The 16937-nt window shown below is 41.2% G+C and overlaps 1 protein-coding gene across 3 annotated transcripts in view; it reads right to left on the bottom strand.

The window, feature by feature from the left end:
- The window catches only part of rer1 (retention in endoplasmic reticulum sorting receptor 1), a 36600-nt gene that overhangs the window by 19152 nt on the left and 511 nt on the right, over positions 1-16937 (bottom strand). Inside the window, exon 1 of one of the 3 annotated variants that reach the window (XM_048561183.2) lies at positions 16666-16767. The exons of 1 other annotated variant lie outside the window; for it this stretch is intronic. The gene's annotated coding sequence lies outside the window, so the exon portion shown is untranslated. Of the gene's footprint in view, positions 1-8706; positions 8829-16665; positions 16768-16937 lie in introns of those variants that run through there. One more of the 3 variants, XM_048561182.2, reaches the window with a different exon arrangement.

Below are 16937 nucleotides of genomic sequence, written 5' to 3'. Positions count from 1 at the left end.
ATCAAGTTGATCTTAGATAATGGGAACTGCAGATGCTGGAGAATCCGAGATAACAAAGTGTGGAGCTGGATGAACACTGCAGGCCAAGCAGCATCTTAGGAGCACAAAAGTTGACATTTTGGGCCTAGACCCTTCATTAGAAAAGGGGAAATGGGGAGAGGGTTCTGAAATAAATAGGTAAAGAGAGGGAGGTGGATCGAAGATGGATAGAGGAGAAGATAGGTGGAGAGGAGACAGGCAAGTTAAAGGGGTAGGAATGGAGCCTGTAGAGGTGAGTGTAGGTGGGGAGGTAGGGAGGGGATAGGTCAGTCCAGGGAGGATCTGTTAGGTACTCAGAGGAAAATAAATACAATAACCAGCACTAGGAGGAAGTGTTCTGGGAAACAAACAAACCAGTAAGTCTCCAGGATATGATGGGATGCATCCTAAGATATTAAAAGAAGTAATGGCAGAGACAGAGTGGATACACTGGCTGTAATTTCCCATGAATCCTTGGAAAATTGCCAATAATACCTTTATTTAGAAAAGGAGGTCAAAAGTAAACAGGTGAATATAGGCTAGTTAGGTTAAATGTCTGTTGTTGGTAAAATGTCACAGTTTATGATAAATGATATAACAACAGAGCATTTAGAAATACATATGATCCAGCAGATTCAGCATGGCTTCATGAAGGACAAGTCATGGGTCTGATAAACTTACTAGAAACCTTTGAGGAAGTAACAAGGAAGATAGATAAAGGGGAAATTGTTGATGTAACACATCTGGATTTTTAAAAAACACGTGATAGGCTACTTAATAAGACCACTAGGTGTTTGAGGTAGGAGAATAGCATGGATACAGGATTGGCTAACTAACTAAAAAAAAAGAGAAGGGCTCGAGGCACAGTGGTACTGACCCTACCTTTGAACTAGGCAGCCTGGGTTCACAGAATAGAATCACAGAATCCCTACAGTGTGGAAACAGACCCTTTGGCCCAACAAGTCCACACCGAACCTCAAAGCATCCCACCCAGACCCAACCCGCTATAACCCACCTAATCTACATATCCCTAAACACTACGGACAATTTAGTATTGCCAATCCACCTAGCATGCACACCTTTGGACTGTGGGAGGAAACTGGCGCACCCGGAGAAAACCCACACAGACATGGGGAGAATGTGCAAACTTCACACGGACAGTCGCCCGAGGGTGGAATCGAACCTGGGTCCATAGAACATAGAACAGTACAGCACAGTACAGGCCCTTCGGCCCAGGATGTCATGCCAAACATTTACCCTAAACCCAAGGATTATCTAACCTCCACCGCTACCTGATATTATCATCCATATGCCTATCTAATAGCCACTTAAATGCCCCTCATGAGGCCGGCTCCGCTACCCTCTCCGGCAATGCATTCCACACCCCTACCACTGTCTGAGTAAAGAACCTACCAGTGACGTCTCCCCAATATTTACCTCCACTCACTTTAAAACTATGTCCCATCATAAAAGCCATCTCCACCCTAAGAAAAAGTCTCTGGCTGTCTATCCTATCAATACCTCTGATAATTTTGTACACTTCTATCAAGTCACCTCTCATCCTTCATCATTCTAAAGAGAAAAGCCCTAGCTCGCTTAACCTTTCCTTGTAAAACCCTCCCTCCATTCCAGGCAACATCCTGGTAAATCTCCTCCACACCTTTTCTAATGCTTCCACAACTTTCCTTTAATGAGGTGACCAGAACTGGACACAATACTCTAGAAGTGGCCGAACCAGGCTTTTGTATAGCTGGAGCATAACTTCATGGCTCTTGAACTCAGTCCCTCCATTAATGAAAGCTAACAAACCATACATCTTCTTAATAACTATCCACCTGGGTGGTAGCTCTCAGGGAACTGTGATCATGAACCCCAAGATCCCTCTGCTCCTCCACACTGCCAAGAATCTTTCAGTTAACCCTGTATTCGGCTTTCAAGTTTGTCCTACCAAAATGAATCACACCACACATTTAAGGGTTAAACTCCATCTGCCACTTCTCGGCCCAGCTCAGCATTCTACCAATGTCCCTTTGTAACCTGGAACATCCCTCCGTACTATCCACAATGCGACCCACCTTTGTATCGTCTGCAAACTTGATAATCCACCCTTCCAGTCCTTCATCCAAATCAGTTACAAAAATCACAAATAGAAGAGGACCCAGAACAGATCCTTGTGGTACACCACTCATAAGTGAGCATCATGTTGAATATTTTCCATCCACTACCACCCTGTGTCTTCTAAGGGTCAGCCAATTCTGAATCCAATCTGCCACATTTCCCCCTATCCCATGCCTCCTTACCTTCTGCATGAGCCTACCAGGAGGAATGTTATCAAATGCCTTACTTAAATCCATGTATACCATATATACTGCTCCACCTTCATCAACGTGTTTGGTCACATCTTCAAAGAATTCAATAAGGTTTGTGAGGCATGATCTACCCCTCACAAAACCATGCTGACTATCACAAATCAAACTGTGCCTTTCCAAGTGATCATAAATCCTGTCTCTCAGGGCCCTTGCCAATAATTTGTCCACCACTGACATAAGACTAACTGGCCTGTAATTTCTGGGATTATCCCTATTCGCTTTTTTGAACAAGGGAATGACGTTTGCCTCTTTCCAATCTTCGAGCCCTATACCCGTGGACAGTGAGGACGAAAAGATCATCACCAAAAGGCCCTGCGATCTTGTCCCTCACTTCCCATAGAATCCTTGGATAAATCCCATCAGGCCCGGGGGTCTTATCTAACTTCAACTTCCTCAGAATTCCTAGCACATCTTCTTTACTAACATCAACCTCCTCTAGCCGACCTGCCTGTTTCACAATGTCCTCCTCTACAACTTGGTCCCTCTCAGTTGTGAATATGAAGAAAAATATTCATTAAGGACCGTTCCTATCTCTTTAGGCTCTGTGCACAAATTCCCTTTACAATCCTTGATTGGCCCTACCCTCTCTCTGGTCATTCTCTTGTTCTGCACATATGTGTAAAAAGGCTTGGAGTTTTCCTTGATCCTATCCGCCAAGGTTTTCTCACGCCCCCTTTCACTCTCCTAAGCCCTTTCTTCAGCTCGTTCCTGGCGAACTTGTATCCCTCTAGAGCCTTTTCCGTTCCTCTTTTCCTAAACCTTACACGAGCCTCCTTCTTCCTCTTATCCAGTCGTTTGACCACCCTCAAGAGCCACAGCTCCCTCACTCGACCGTATCTTCTCTGCCTACTAGGGACAAACATATCGAGCACATGCAGTATACAGTCCTTAAACAATCTCCACATTTCTGTGGTGCTCTTCCCTGATAGCATCTCTTCCCAATTTATGTTACCCAGTTCTTGCCTACTGAATTGTAATTACCCTTCCCCCAAATGTAAACTTTGCCCTGCCATATGTACCTATCCTTATCCATAACTATTGTGAAAGAAACAGAGCTATGATTGCTACCACCAAAATGCTCTCCTACCAACAGGTCTAACACTTGCCTGGTCCGTTGCCAAGCACCAAATCCAAAGTGGCCTCTCGTCGTGTTGGTCTATCTACATATTGTGTCAGGAATCCTTCCTGAGCACACTGGGCAAAATCTGCTCCATCTAAACTGTTACAACTAAAATGTTTCCAATCAATATTTGGAAAGTTGAAGTCACCCATGACTACAACCCTGTGACTTCTGTACCTTTCCAATATCTGCCTCAAAATCCGCTCCTCTACGTCTCTGCAACTATAAGGGGGTCTGTAAGAAACCCACAAAGTGACTGCTCCTTTCTTGTTCCTGACCTCAACCCAAACTGACTCTGTAGATATATCATTCTCAAACAGCCTTTCAGTAGCTGCTATACTTGCCCTGACTGGCAATGCTACTCCCCACCTCTTTTTCCATCCTCCCTATTTCTTTTAAAGCATTTAAATCCCAGAACATCCAACAACCATTCCTCTCCCTGAGTTGCCCAAGTTTCTGTAATGGCCACAACATCGTAGTTCTAAGTACCGACCCATGCTCTAAGTTCATTCACTTTATTTCTGATACTTCTAGCATTGAAGTATACACACCTCAAACCATCTCAATGTCCGCAATTACGCTCCATCGACCATACTTCTTCATAAACGACCTCACTCCCTGTTGTCTGTTCCAAGGCTGAGTACCTCATCCTCTGACTTATAAATCGGGTTCTCCAACCCCTGCCAATCTAGTTTAAACCGTCCTGTACAGCTCTAGCAAACCTCGCTCCCAGGATATCTGTGCCCTTCCGGTTCAGGTGCAACCCATCCTTACTGTACAGGTCCCACCTTCCCCAGAATGTTCTCCAATTATCCAAATAATGGAAGCCCTCCCTCCTACACCAGCCTGTAGCCACGTGTTTAGCTGCACTCTCTCCCTATTTCTTACCTCGGTAATCAGAAGGTACTGGTAGTAATCCAGAGATAAGGTTCTTTGAGAAGGTGACCAAACAGGTAGATGAGAGTAAACCGGTTGATGTGGTGTATATGGATTTCAGCAAGGCGTTCGATAAGGTTCCCCACAATAGGCTATTGTACAAAATGTGGAGGAATGGAATTGTGGGAGATATAGCAGTTTGGATCGGAAATTGGCTTGCTGAAAGAAGACAGAGGGTGGTGGTTGATGGGAAATGTTCATCCTGGAGTCCAGTTACTAGTGGTGTACCGCAAGGGTCGGTGTTGGGTGCACTGCTGTTCGTCATTTTTATAAACGACCTGGATGAGGGCCTAGAAGGATGGGTTAGTAAATTTGCGGACGACACTAAGGTCGGGGGAGTTGTGGATAGTGACGAAGGATGCTGTAGGTTACAGAGAGACATAGATAAGCTGCAGAGCTGGGCTGAGAGGTGGCAAATGGAGTTTAATGTGGACAAGTGTGAGGTGATGCACTTTGGTAGGAGTAACTGGAATGCAAAGTACTGGGCTAATGGTAAGATTCTTGGTAGTGCAGATGAGCAGAGAGATCTCGGTGTCCATGTACACAGATCCTTGAAAGTTGCCACCCAGGTTGACAGGGCTGTTAAGAAGGCATACAGTGTTTTAGCTTTTATTAATAGAGGGATTGAGTTCTGGAACCAAGAGGTTATGCTGCAGCTGTACAAAACTCTGGTGCGGCCGCACTTGGAGTATGGTGTACAGTTCTGGTCATCGCATTATAAGAAGGATGTGGAAGCTTTGGAAAGGGTGCGGAGGAGATTTACTAGGATGTTGCCTGGTATGGAGGGAAGGTCTTACGAGGAAAGGCTGAGGGACTTGAGGCTGTTTTTGTTATAGAGAAGAAGGTTGAGAGGTGACTTAATTGAGACATGTAAAATAATCAGAGGGTTAGATAGGGTGGATAGGGAGAGCCTTTTTCCTAGGATGGTGACGGTGAGCACGAAGGGGAGTAGCTTTAAAGTGAGGGGTGATAGATATAGGACAGATGTCAGAGATAGTTTCTTTACTCAGAGCGTAGTAAGGAAATGGAACACTTTGCCTGCAATGGTAGTAGATTTGCCAACTTTAAGTACATTTAAGTCATCATTGGACAAGCATATGGACATACATGGAATAGTGCAGGTTAGATGGGCTTCAGATTGGTATGACAGGTCGGCACAACATCGAGGGCCGAAGGGCCTGTACTGTGCTGTAATGTACTATGTATAACTACCCTGTTTGTCCTGGACTTCAGCTTCCAACCTAAGTCACTGTACTTATTTTTCACATTCTCAGTCCTTTTTCTACCTATGTCATTGGTACCGATGTGTACCATGACTGCTGGTTGCTCACCCTCCTGCTTAAGGATCCTGAAGACGTGATCTGAGACATCACGGACTCTGGCACCCAGGAGGCAACATACCATCTGTTTATCTCGTTTGTGTCCACAGAACCGCCTGTCTGTGCCTCTTACTATTGAATTCCCCACTAAAATCGCTCTCCTATTCTCCCCCACTTCCCTTCTTTGCCACAGGGTCAGGCTCAGTGCCAGAGACCTGTCCCCTATGGCCTTCCCCTGGAAGGTCCCCCCACCCCCACACCAACAGTATCCAAACCAGTATACTTATTATTGAGGGGAACAGCCACAGGGGATCCCTGTATCGTCTGCCTATTTCCTTTCCCCTTCCTGACAGTCACCCAGCTACGTTTTTCCTGTACCTTGGGTGTGACCACCTCCCAGTGACTCCCTGGCCCTGTGAGACAGCAGTGCTACCCACTGAGCCACTGTGCCACCCCTAAGTCCTACTTGCTTCAGAAGTGTGTCATAATGTTTCTGAACCCATTGATTACCATTACATGGAAGAGACAGTTGTGATAAGGAGGACATTTTCAGGATTGTAATCTGTAACACAGAGATCAGTGCTGGGGCCACAATTATTTATAATATATATTAATGGCTTGGAAGAGGAAAGTGAATATACTACAGCCAAGTTTGAGGCTGACACAAAAAATAGATGGGAAGGCATGTGGTGGGGATGACAAACTGTACCCAGGGATATTGACAGGTTAAGCAAGTAGGCAAAACCTTGACAAGTGGAATGTTATGTGGGAAAATGTGAGGGTATGCATTTTGGCAGAAAGAATAGAGGAGCTGAATGTTAATTAAATTCAGAAGTATTGCAGAAAGCTACAGCAGAGAGGGATTTGGGAGTCTTCATATATTAATCTCAAAAAATAGCATACAAGTTCCGTATGAAATAGGGAAGGCAAATAGAATGTTGGGCTTTATTTTATAGGGAATGGAGCATAAAAATAGGCAAGACTTAGTAAAACTATGCAAAGGCACTAGTCAGACCACAGCAGGAACTCTGAACAGTTCTAGCCCCTTACCTAAAGTAAGGTATATAGGCATTGGAGGCAATACAGAGAAGGTTCACTACACTGATCCCAGTATACAGGAACTTTCTTAGGAGGTGAGGCTGAGCAAATTAGGCTTATACTCATTGGTGTTAAGAAAAATGAGAGGCAACCTATTGAAACATACAAGATTCTTAGGGGGCTTAACAGGTCAGATGTAGAGAGTTTGTTTTTCCTTGTGGGAGAGTTGAGACCAGAAGGCATTATCTCTGAATAATTTAAGTCAAAGATGGGCTGGAATTTATTCTCTTAAAGAAGTAAATTTGTGGAATTCTTTACTGCAGAGACCTATAGAGGTTGGACTGTTAAGTATATGCAAAGCTGAGACAGACAGATTTTAATCAGAAAGGGAATTGAGGGTTGTTGGGAAAAGATGTAGATTTGAGATCATCAGATCAGCCATGTTTCACTGAATGTCAGAGCATACTCGATGGGCTGAATGGCTTGTTTTGCTCCCATATCTATGGCCTAGATATAAACATGTGAATCAGGAAAAGACCCCTTGGTATTTTTTAAAATCACAATTCAATTAAGATCGATGCTAATCTGATTTTGGCCTCAAATACGCTAGCCTGCCTGCCTGCCCCCAGTTCCCTTTGATGTCTCTTGTTAGTTGAGAATCTATTTACTCCTGCCTTAAAAATATTCAAGACCTCACCTCCACCATTTCCTGAAAGGGAGTTCCACAGACACACAACACTCAGAGTAAATCTTCTCATGCCTGTCCTCAATAGGAGATCTCTCATTTTTAAAATGCTCCGGATCTGTATTTTTGGACTTAGATCAGAGAAAACACTGCTTTACATCCAGGACAGAGATAATGGGAACTGCAGATGCTGGGGAATCCGAGATAACAAAGTAAGGAGCTGGATGAACACAGCAGGTCAAGCAGCATCTTAGGAGCACAAGTGAAGGGTCTAGGCCCGAAATGTCAGCTTTTGTGCTCCTACGATGCTGCTTGGCCTGTGTTCATCCAGCTACACACGTTGTTAACCCTGTAACCAGGACAATTGCTTTTCAAATGAGACAGCAAGAAGGCAGATCTTATGTTTAGGATGGGGACAGGAAAGTGAAGTATATAATTACTACTGAACATTTCCTGCTTCCCAAATAACAAGATGCTTACCATGAAGGTGAAACTTTTTTTTGGAGGAGTCAGGAGAAAAATGGATACCAAGAGTTGGAAATGGACAGACAGATCACAACAATGTCATGGCCTCACATGTAGTTTAAAAGTAATCCTGTTCATTATTAAAATCAGAAATTCTCAGCTATTAATAAAGAAGGGTGTGAAACAGAGGAGGTCATACAATTTGTATATTTGAAATGGATTAAATGATACATTGAAAATACTTAGAGAGACTAAATGATATAACATTTTTGGATGAAACAGCTTTTGGCAAAGCTTGTAGGAATTCAACAAACCTGTTAATGAACTCACCCCGACTTGGCAGATGGAACACTTGCACTGAAAACTTGTCAGCCATATTACACACATTACCCAGTAAGCAGCCTTAACTGTGATAAGCAGCTCCGCATGGGACAATTAACAAAGTCTGGTAGCGCCCACACAGTTCTAAAAAGCACAAGTGCTCTCCAATATGTAGCAATTGTTCTGCATACGAAGATCACATATAAACGGCTAAACAATTCCAAACTGATTTGCCAAAATGATAGTAGGGCTAACAAGGTTAAATCATAAGGGCAGGTATCATAGCCCCTACAGTACAGAGGATTAAGGGTGATTTAAGTGAGGCAATTATGATGATTAAGCGATTTAGTAGGCTAGAGTGAAAATAGTTCTTCTGAAGCATTTGGACATTTTAACTGAGTTGAGGGTTCTTGTGGTGTAGTGTTAGGTCCCTACCTCTGAGCCGAGAGACCTGTGTTCAAGTCCCACCTGCTCCGGAGGTGTGTTCTAATCAACCTGTACAGTGATGTTGGAAATATCTTCAAATGACTTTACCTTCACCAGAAGTGGATATTTCCCTGGAAGAAAAATGAATTACATTGTTCCAGACAACTGCTAACATTAAAATTCTGAGGTCAAACTGACTGAATTCATCCACCTTTCCCAGACTATTGCAAAAGATAAAATAGAGATGCCATAGCTTACATTGTTGATTTTTCAAAAGGGCTCGTGTTTGAATGTGCAGGGCACAAAGGCTGGTCCCTAATCTTGGTTTCAAGGTGATGTCAAAGGTATCTTGACTTAAACAATTTCATTCATGTAATTCAAATATTCAACAACCTTGCAAATGAAAAGTGCGAAACACAAAATTAAAATCATGCTATTAGCCTTATTCTACCAGTACAGCTGTCTTCTGAGGTCATAGTCTTAAAAATGTAAATTATTATTCTACATACTTCCTCCAAACATACTTGACATGTATCGCTGTTGTTTAGCAACTATTTCACATTCTTATACAACCTGATAAAATGGTGAGTAAATGCAACAGAGAATAAAACCATTGAACATATAAACAATGGCCCACCACTTTAGAGTGTACAACCCCCGCCCCGTGCCCACCCAATGCTGCTGCTCTAGAATTCAGAGTGTTTGAATAGAATCACACCATTCTTGAATATGACAACTCTCAGTTTTTTAATTTCTCAAATTTTTACTTTTCTCTTGATCATCACAATTGGGCTGTGGTTCCACACGCACCAGTCACCTCTAATAAACAGGCCTTAGCATAACCACTAATGAGCAAATCTTCGGTAAACTGGTCCCTGGAGGTGGATCTAACTCCCACTACACAAGCACACTTTCCAGCAAGGCCCTTATCTTGTAATCAAGAACAATAATGTTGGCTCACTTTCCCTACTTCACCCAAGTGGATGTGAAGATCAATTTTTGCACCTTTACTGAGATTGACTGTCTCATAATAGACTGGGAAATGAATCAGAGATTTTCCCATGCTTTTATTTGTGAAATACAAAGCGTTATTTGAATTAGTGACCCATAGTAGTTTTGGAGGCCACAATCCAAATATATATCAGGATATTGTTACTGTGCAGGCCCAAATCTGGATCTCCACAATCAGGTTGGTCTGTTACAATCTTAGTCTCTCCTTTCAAGATAAATGTGTTACTGTGAAGGCAGGAATTATAATCTCAACTATCAGGTTAGTGTGTTAAGTGGTTACAGCAAGGACACTGAGTTTAAAAACCAGGGAGCAATGTTAAATTTATATCAATGGTTTGGCAATAACTGCAGTAGTGTGTGTGGCATTAGACACCTTGGTCCAGAAAGGGAATGAGAGGCACGGTAAGAAGAAAATGTCACTAAAATAACAAAACTGAGTCATCATTCCAGAGAAAGCAGAAATAAAATCAACTCACCCCACTGAAACTAGTGAAGGCGCAAAGAGTAGGATGTAATCAAGATTTTCAAGTGAGAAAGATTTCAAACAAAGCAGCAATAGATTTTAGCAAACAGATTAAACATTAAAACAAGTGGGACAAAGAGAACGAGTGTTTCCAACTAGGGGTGGGGGATAACACAGAATACTTTAAACAAGATGACAGAAATAATGGCACAGACTGTAATATTTGATCAAATCAACTAGGTAATTACCTGTAAAGGGATAAGATTATAAGAGATAAGACTAAAAGTAGATAATGCTGGTTGAAGAATTGCTGTAATGTGGAGATGTTCCTGATAATGAATAGATGTGATTTATATTATAACTTTATCTACATGATATCTGTAAGCCATTACTGGACATGTAACAATTCACCTGAGTTAAGTGGCTGCATTTTGAAATGGCACTGAACAGTTACTTAGCAGCACACTTTCACTTGTGATTTCTAAACTACTTGTTTACACATTAGTGTTGCTTACTCCAAGTTGGTATCTTAAATTTCGTCCATGAACAAAGTTTATCCTCCCATGTATTTCAATCCGAATGATTTCCTCACAAAGTTACCCATTCTTCCAAGTAATGTTAATTAAGCATAGCTTTGGATCAAAGGCTCATCTGAGTGGTTCGTTTTTTCTTTATGGTTCTTAGGAAGTCAGTGAGCCAAACAGTACAAGTGTCTCTACTAAAATCAGTTGCTTAAAGGACAATTTATGTTTTTATCTCTGAGTTTAAACATTAATTGTGAATTCAAACACACTTGGTTACCAAAGGGTGAACTGATTGTACAAATTCTAATCAGTAGCAATATTCATCTGCCCTCAACAGCACTTATCCCCTGCCTGACAAGTTCTCTTAGCCAAGCTTCAACACTGGCTAATCAATTAGATTTTGCAGTTTAAATACAGTTTGCAGGCCTATCTAGTTTCTATAGGTCTGGAAAATGCCAGAAATTGGATCTTACCAGAGTGACTTGTTTCTTGCTACAACTTGCTATTAACATTTCATACTGCACTTGCAACACTCCAACTTTCTGAAACTGGTAAGAAATACAAACAGATGCAATCCAGAATGAATTAATTGGGCAGTCTGTTGTTCATCCTGAAGCCAAAAGGAGCAGTTTGCTGAAAACAGTTATCTAATTCCCAACTTCACAGCAAAATCAAAATATCATTGATATAGATCACTGGTTGCCATTCGATCTGGAGGTTAATGTTGCCCAGGAGTGATTTCCTGGCAGCAAGCATATTGAACAAGATTATAAACTATGACAGTCAAGTTGAGCTGTTTAAACCCTTAAGTGATTACCATCAGTCTGAAGGATTATTTCAGATCTCTTGTGGTAATGTGTTAGGAGCACTGACGTGGCATTACTTGAGAATATGACTTGTCCTCTCCAGGCACAATACCAAGAAGGGAAACTGTTTGAAGCAGGCCCTGAGATCAATCACTGATCAGTGTGAGGGATGATTACCAAACTCATCTCATCAACAGAAACTGACCTATAATCAATCTTGCCATGAGTTACTCCATTCTTTAATACACTTCAGAACCTTAAGTGTGAAGGTCACTTTCAATACATCATCAGTTTGATAGTTTCAGTAAAGAAACTTTACATATTTTTAGCTTTTCACAACCTCATGTTGTCCTAAAGTGCTTCACAGCCAATGATGTATTAGGAACAAAAAAGTTGCTGGAAAAGCTCAGCAGGTCTGGCAGCATCTGTGAAGGAAAAAACCAGAATTAACATTTTGGGTCTGGTGACCCCTCCTCAGAATGATGTATTAGACTGCATATAAATCACAGAACATACAGTGTAGAAGCTGGTCTGAAGTAAATGCAAATAGCAATGGAAACTCATCTATGGTGGCATTTAAGCTCCACATGAGCCATCTCCCATTTTATTTCACTTTGTCAGCATATCCTTCTACTTACTTCTTCCATGAATATTTATCTACCTTCCCCTTAAATGCATCTATGCTAATCACATTGATAGTTCCCATTCCTGCTCAATATAGACCTTTAAATAAATCCCAACATTTGACTTGTTGATCAGCTAAAAACTTATGTACATTAGAGCAACAAAGGATTCAAACCCAGGTGCCTTGAAGTTATGAAGAAGGGTCTCAGGACCTGAAAAGTTAACTCTGCTTTCTCTCCACAGATGCTGCCAGACATGCTGAGCTTTTCCAGCAATTTCTGTTCTTCTTCTTAAATTATGATGTTTCCAAACTAGTGATACCATTGAATTAGCTGTTTTTTTAAAAAAAAAATCAGTCTACAATTATTTTGGATCAGCAAAATCACTGGGCATAGATTATACCCACTCATGAAATGTAGGAAATATGACAGCTAACTTGTCCACAACAAGCTCTGACAAGAGGCAACATGATAATGACATAATCACCAGTTTTAGTGACATCAATTAAAAGAGAAATATCAGTTAGAACAGTAAGCAAAGTCTTTAACTCTTCTTCCAAGTGCTATGGAATCCTGTACAATTACCAGATAGAGCAGATATGGTGTCAGTTTAACATCCAATTCAAAAGATGGCTCTTTCAATGGTTTCGTGTTCCATCAATATTGCTCCGAATTTTGTGCTTCTTCCATCTTTTGACTGGGACACGAACCCACAGCCTAACCTGACTAGTTCATTTAATTTGTTATTTTTGTGCCAATGAATATGTCATGTATGACATTTGCAGTTGAATCATTTTTGCAAAGTGTCTGACAGCTTCTAGATTCAAAAGTCCAATTTCTCAATGAGGTCTTCTTGACAGATTGCTATTTCTTTCACATCATTGTTTCCACTTTTGCCACCTGGTCAAAACGTCACCAATTTATGTTTAACACCTCAGCACAAAAATCTGGCTATCTATCCAGCTGGACATTACAGTTCAATAGTCGACAAGTGATTTCAACAACACAGGAAAACAGAGGGAACACACCGAGGAGCATTCAGCCCCTCAAGCCTATAGCAATATTTAATTAGATTATGGATGATTTATATCTTAACAAAATCCACCATGTTCCAGTGAATGCAAAATACTAACCACATTCATCCCCTGCAATTGTATCTAAGGCATCAAGAAGCACTCCATACACTTACTGACCCTCCTGACATATCATCATCCGTATTTTACTTTAAAGAGTACAGATAAAGCAATCCAATCTCATTCAGGGCAATTAAAGTTATCCAAAATAATTACTCTCCCTTTTTTAGACAAATCCCTATGAGTAATTCTATATTAATTAGTTCCTTTCTCCATCTTCCTTTATTAATTGCTTTCTCTTGCTATCAGACATTTTAACCCAAAGTTTCTCATCTAATTCAGATTCTCATCTGTGAGGAACAACATTCTCTTTGGTAATGGCAACAAAGAGAGAGAACAGAATGTGCACTCAAATACAGCCTCATCATGTTCTCATGTCATCCCAACACGCTTCACATGTAATAAAACACCCAATTAACAAAGTGTAGAGCTGGATGAACACAGCAGGCCAAGCAGCATCCTATTATCTCTAATAAAACGCTCAAGTTGGGCAGACAATGATGTGTAGGCAAACACCACAATCTATTCATGCACTGCAAAATTCTACACAGAATAAGTGACAAAAGTGGCCAGTGAATCTGTTCTGCTGCTTGAGAGGGGAATATTTATTATATAATTAGGAGATTTCCTTTCTATTTACCCAAATATTAGCCCAATGCAAAGACTAGCAGGACACAGAAGGTCTGAATAGATTTGGGACAGTGCACAAAAAACTTTATTTTGGTGATAAAAGGTCAAGATTCTATGGAATTCATGTTAGCGCTTGGATCAAACTTGCTGGTGCTTGGATCTACTTCAAATGACTGTTCTTAGTTGTTAACAATGAGGAACATGGGAAAACAGTAGGCAAAAGGAATAAGATCTACAGCTCAGGTAGAGAATAAACAACAGCAGCGTGGCTTGAGCAAATTGCTTGTTTTAACATTGTAATTGTGTAGTAACTATGAAATCATAAGAGATGATTACTCAAGTTGTAAGAATATAATTAAGAAAAATTTTAATTTTTGTTTTGTTTCAAGGGCCTTCATAGCCTATTCTTGCCCTATCTGTAATCTCTTCCAAACTATTGAGATTTCCACGCTCATCTAATTGATATCTTGTGCATTTCCATTGTAATTGCTGCACCGTTGGTTATTGTCTTCAGTGCTTAGGTCTCAAGTTCTGGTACTACCTCCCTATATCTCTCCGCCTTTGAAAAACTCCCAAAAACTCACCTCTTTGACCAAGCTTTTAGTCATCTAGCCTAATATATCCCAATATGAGTGAGTGTCATACGTTGTTTTACTACATTCTTGTAAAGTGCCTGAAGATAATTATTTAAAAAGGTACTAAATAAATTTATTGTTGCTGAATTTCAGAAAAGTGGAGGCATTCAAATTTGCTTTAGGCATTGGGCAAGGTAGTGCATTCCTGAAGTTTTCTTTCAAAGCTTGTCTTGAATTACTTAAAATAGTCACTGAAGTAAAAATCTAATATCTGCTGTTTCTCAGTACATGCAGTTAGCACATTTTGGATTTCACTGAGAAATCCCAGTGTGTTCAGGAAATGAAATCAGTTTTGTGGCTTTAAACCTTTAACTGTACATTTGAAGTGTCAGGTGTATCAGCTGGTGTTAGTTCAGTCCAGACTGTTTCTGCTCGCTCACAACTCAAAGCTGTTCATAAGGCTAAACCAAGAACTAACAGGAGCTTAGCACTTCCAAACGGAAAAAAAAAATCAGATATTGAGAAAACACTCAGTAAGATTTAACCCAGTAGAACAATCTGCTTTTCTGCTTTACCTTTTTGCAGATGGCACAGTGGTGCAGTGGTTAGCCCTGCTGCCTCACAGCGCCAGGGACCCAGGTTTGATTCCACCCTCGGGAAACCGTCTGTGTGGAGTTTGCACATTCTCCCATGTCTGTGCAGGTTTCTGCCGGTCCAAAGATTTGCACATTAGGTGGACCGGCCATGTTAAATTCCCCAGTGTTCAGGGATGTAGGTTCGCCATAGGAAATGCAGGGTAGGGGGATAGGCTTTGGAGGGGTCGGGGGGAATGATCTTCGGCAGGTTGGTGTGGACTTGTTGGGCTGAACAGCCAATTTCCACACTGCAGGGATTATATTCTTTATTCTGCAACTGGCACTGGCTCAGGCTGGGGTAATATTCCATCTGAATAATAATTAGGAACTGTAGTCTTCCATTATCTTAATCTCCCTTGCTCAGAATACTCTTAGTTAGTATCCTGACTGTTGCTTTGGCTACAATCGGCTAACTCAGTACAAACCAGTAATCTATGGGCTCTTCTGACACAATGCTAGCATCCCTATCTCAAAGCCAGGAGACCAAGGTTCAAGTTCCTCCTTCTTCAGAGGTATGTTAAAACATGTTGATTACAAGATATCTCGGCCAGCAATCTAACTTACTATTCTCTGATGTTGATAGTTAAGTTCAGAGGTATAATTACCAAAGGCCTAAAACATTTTGGCTTTTGTAACAGCATTTGTTCGATATCCTAATCTCTGAGGTGGCAGTTCCATTACCAACCATTCACAACATCATACTGAGATGAGTGTAGATTCTGAACTAAGTACCCTCTATTGCAAGCTTAACTATATTCCTTCACAGAATCACAAAAAAGGTGGAATCTGAAAGAATATATTTGGTACAAGACAATTTCTAAAAAGCTGCTCAGTCAGTATAACAACTAAAAATTTCAAAGCTGAGATTGCTAGAATTTTTTTTGGCTATGAGTATTAAGGCTTACAGAATCAAGACAGGCAGATGGGGTTATGGGACAGGTCTGACAATAATCTGAAAGGTGAAACCGGCTTCAGGGGTTAAATGGCCAGGAAATGTTTCTAATGTGATCACTGGAGCACATCATCACTTCGGAGATTGCTGACAACCTACATAGCCAGTGCAAGATCCTGAAATAGCAACCAAGCTTTCCGGCTCCTATGATGCTGCTTGGCCTGCTGTGTTCATCCAGTTCTACACCTCGTTATCTCAATAAATGCACTCAGTCTGCTTCCTAGAATTTTATGTCAACAAATACAGAAATAAGGTAGGATTAAAGCATCCACATATATATTCACGTTATTTCACATATATAAACCGTGAACTGATTTTTGAAGTGCATTGCGGTCAAATGAGACCGAGTTCCGGAAAAGTTGGATTTCACACCTTTCCTTGTCAGCATTGCTCAAGATCATGGGCCAATCCATGGCAGAATATTAATATGAAACACTCCACAAAATCAGAGTGATTTAATTATCAGACCGTGATATATCAAATTGGTTTTATACCACGTTTCCTCCAACAGCAAACTTATACTCGATTTGCTTATGAAACTGAAACCAAAATTTAAGACAGCACTGAGGAAACATCTGGCACCTGCAAACTACCAGACTTCATCTAAGGCCTTTACCTCTGGGGACGTGAGAGTTTCAATTCTGTTGAGACACTATTCGAATGTGTTTGACAGACAGTCCTCAGAAGACATAAGAAATGAGCCAGGATGCGGGGCGGCGCGGCCCCGAAAGGCATGGTGGGAAATGCAGTCCTCCCTCCCACTCCTTCCATCAAAGTTTGAGAAGCAGGAACTACATCCCCCACGATGTACCGTATGTGAACGTCCCTCGGCCTTTTCCAACGCCAGGACATTCTTAAAATGGATATAACTGAGATTGACGACGAAAC

This window comes from Stegostoma tigrinum, chromosome 28 (assembly GCF_030684315.1).
Source record: "Stegostoma tigrinum isolate sSteTig4 chromosome 28, sSteTig4.hap1, whole genome shotgun sequence".
In the NCBI taxonomy this organism is placed as follows: Eukaryota; Metazoa; Chordata; class Chondrichthyes; order Orectolobiformes; family Stegostomatidae; genus Stegostoma; species Stegostoma tigrinum.
Note: the sequence above shows the minus strand (reverse complement) of the source record. Positions and strands in the feature narration are given on the sequence as shown.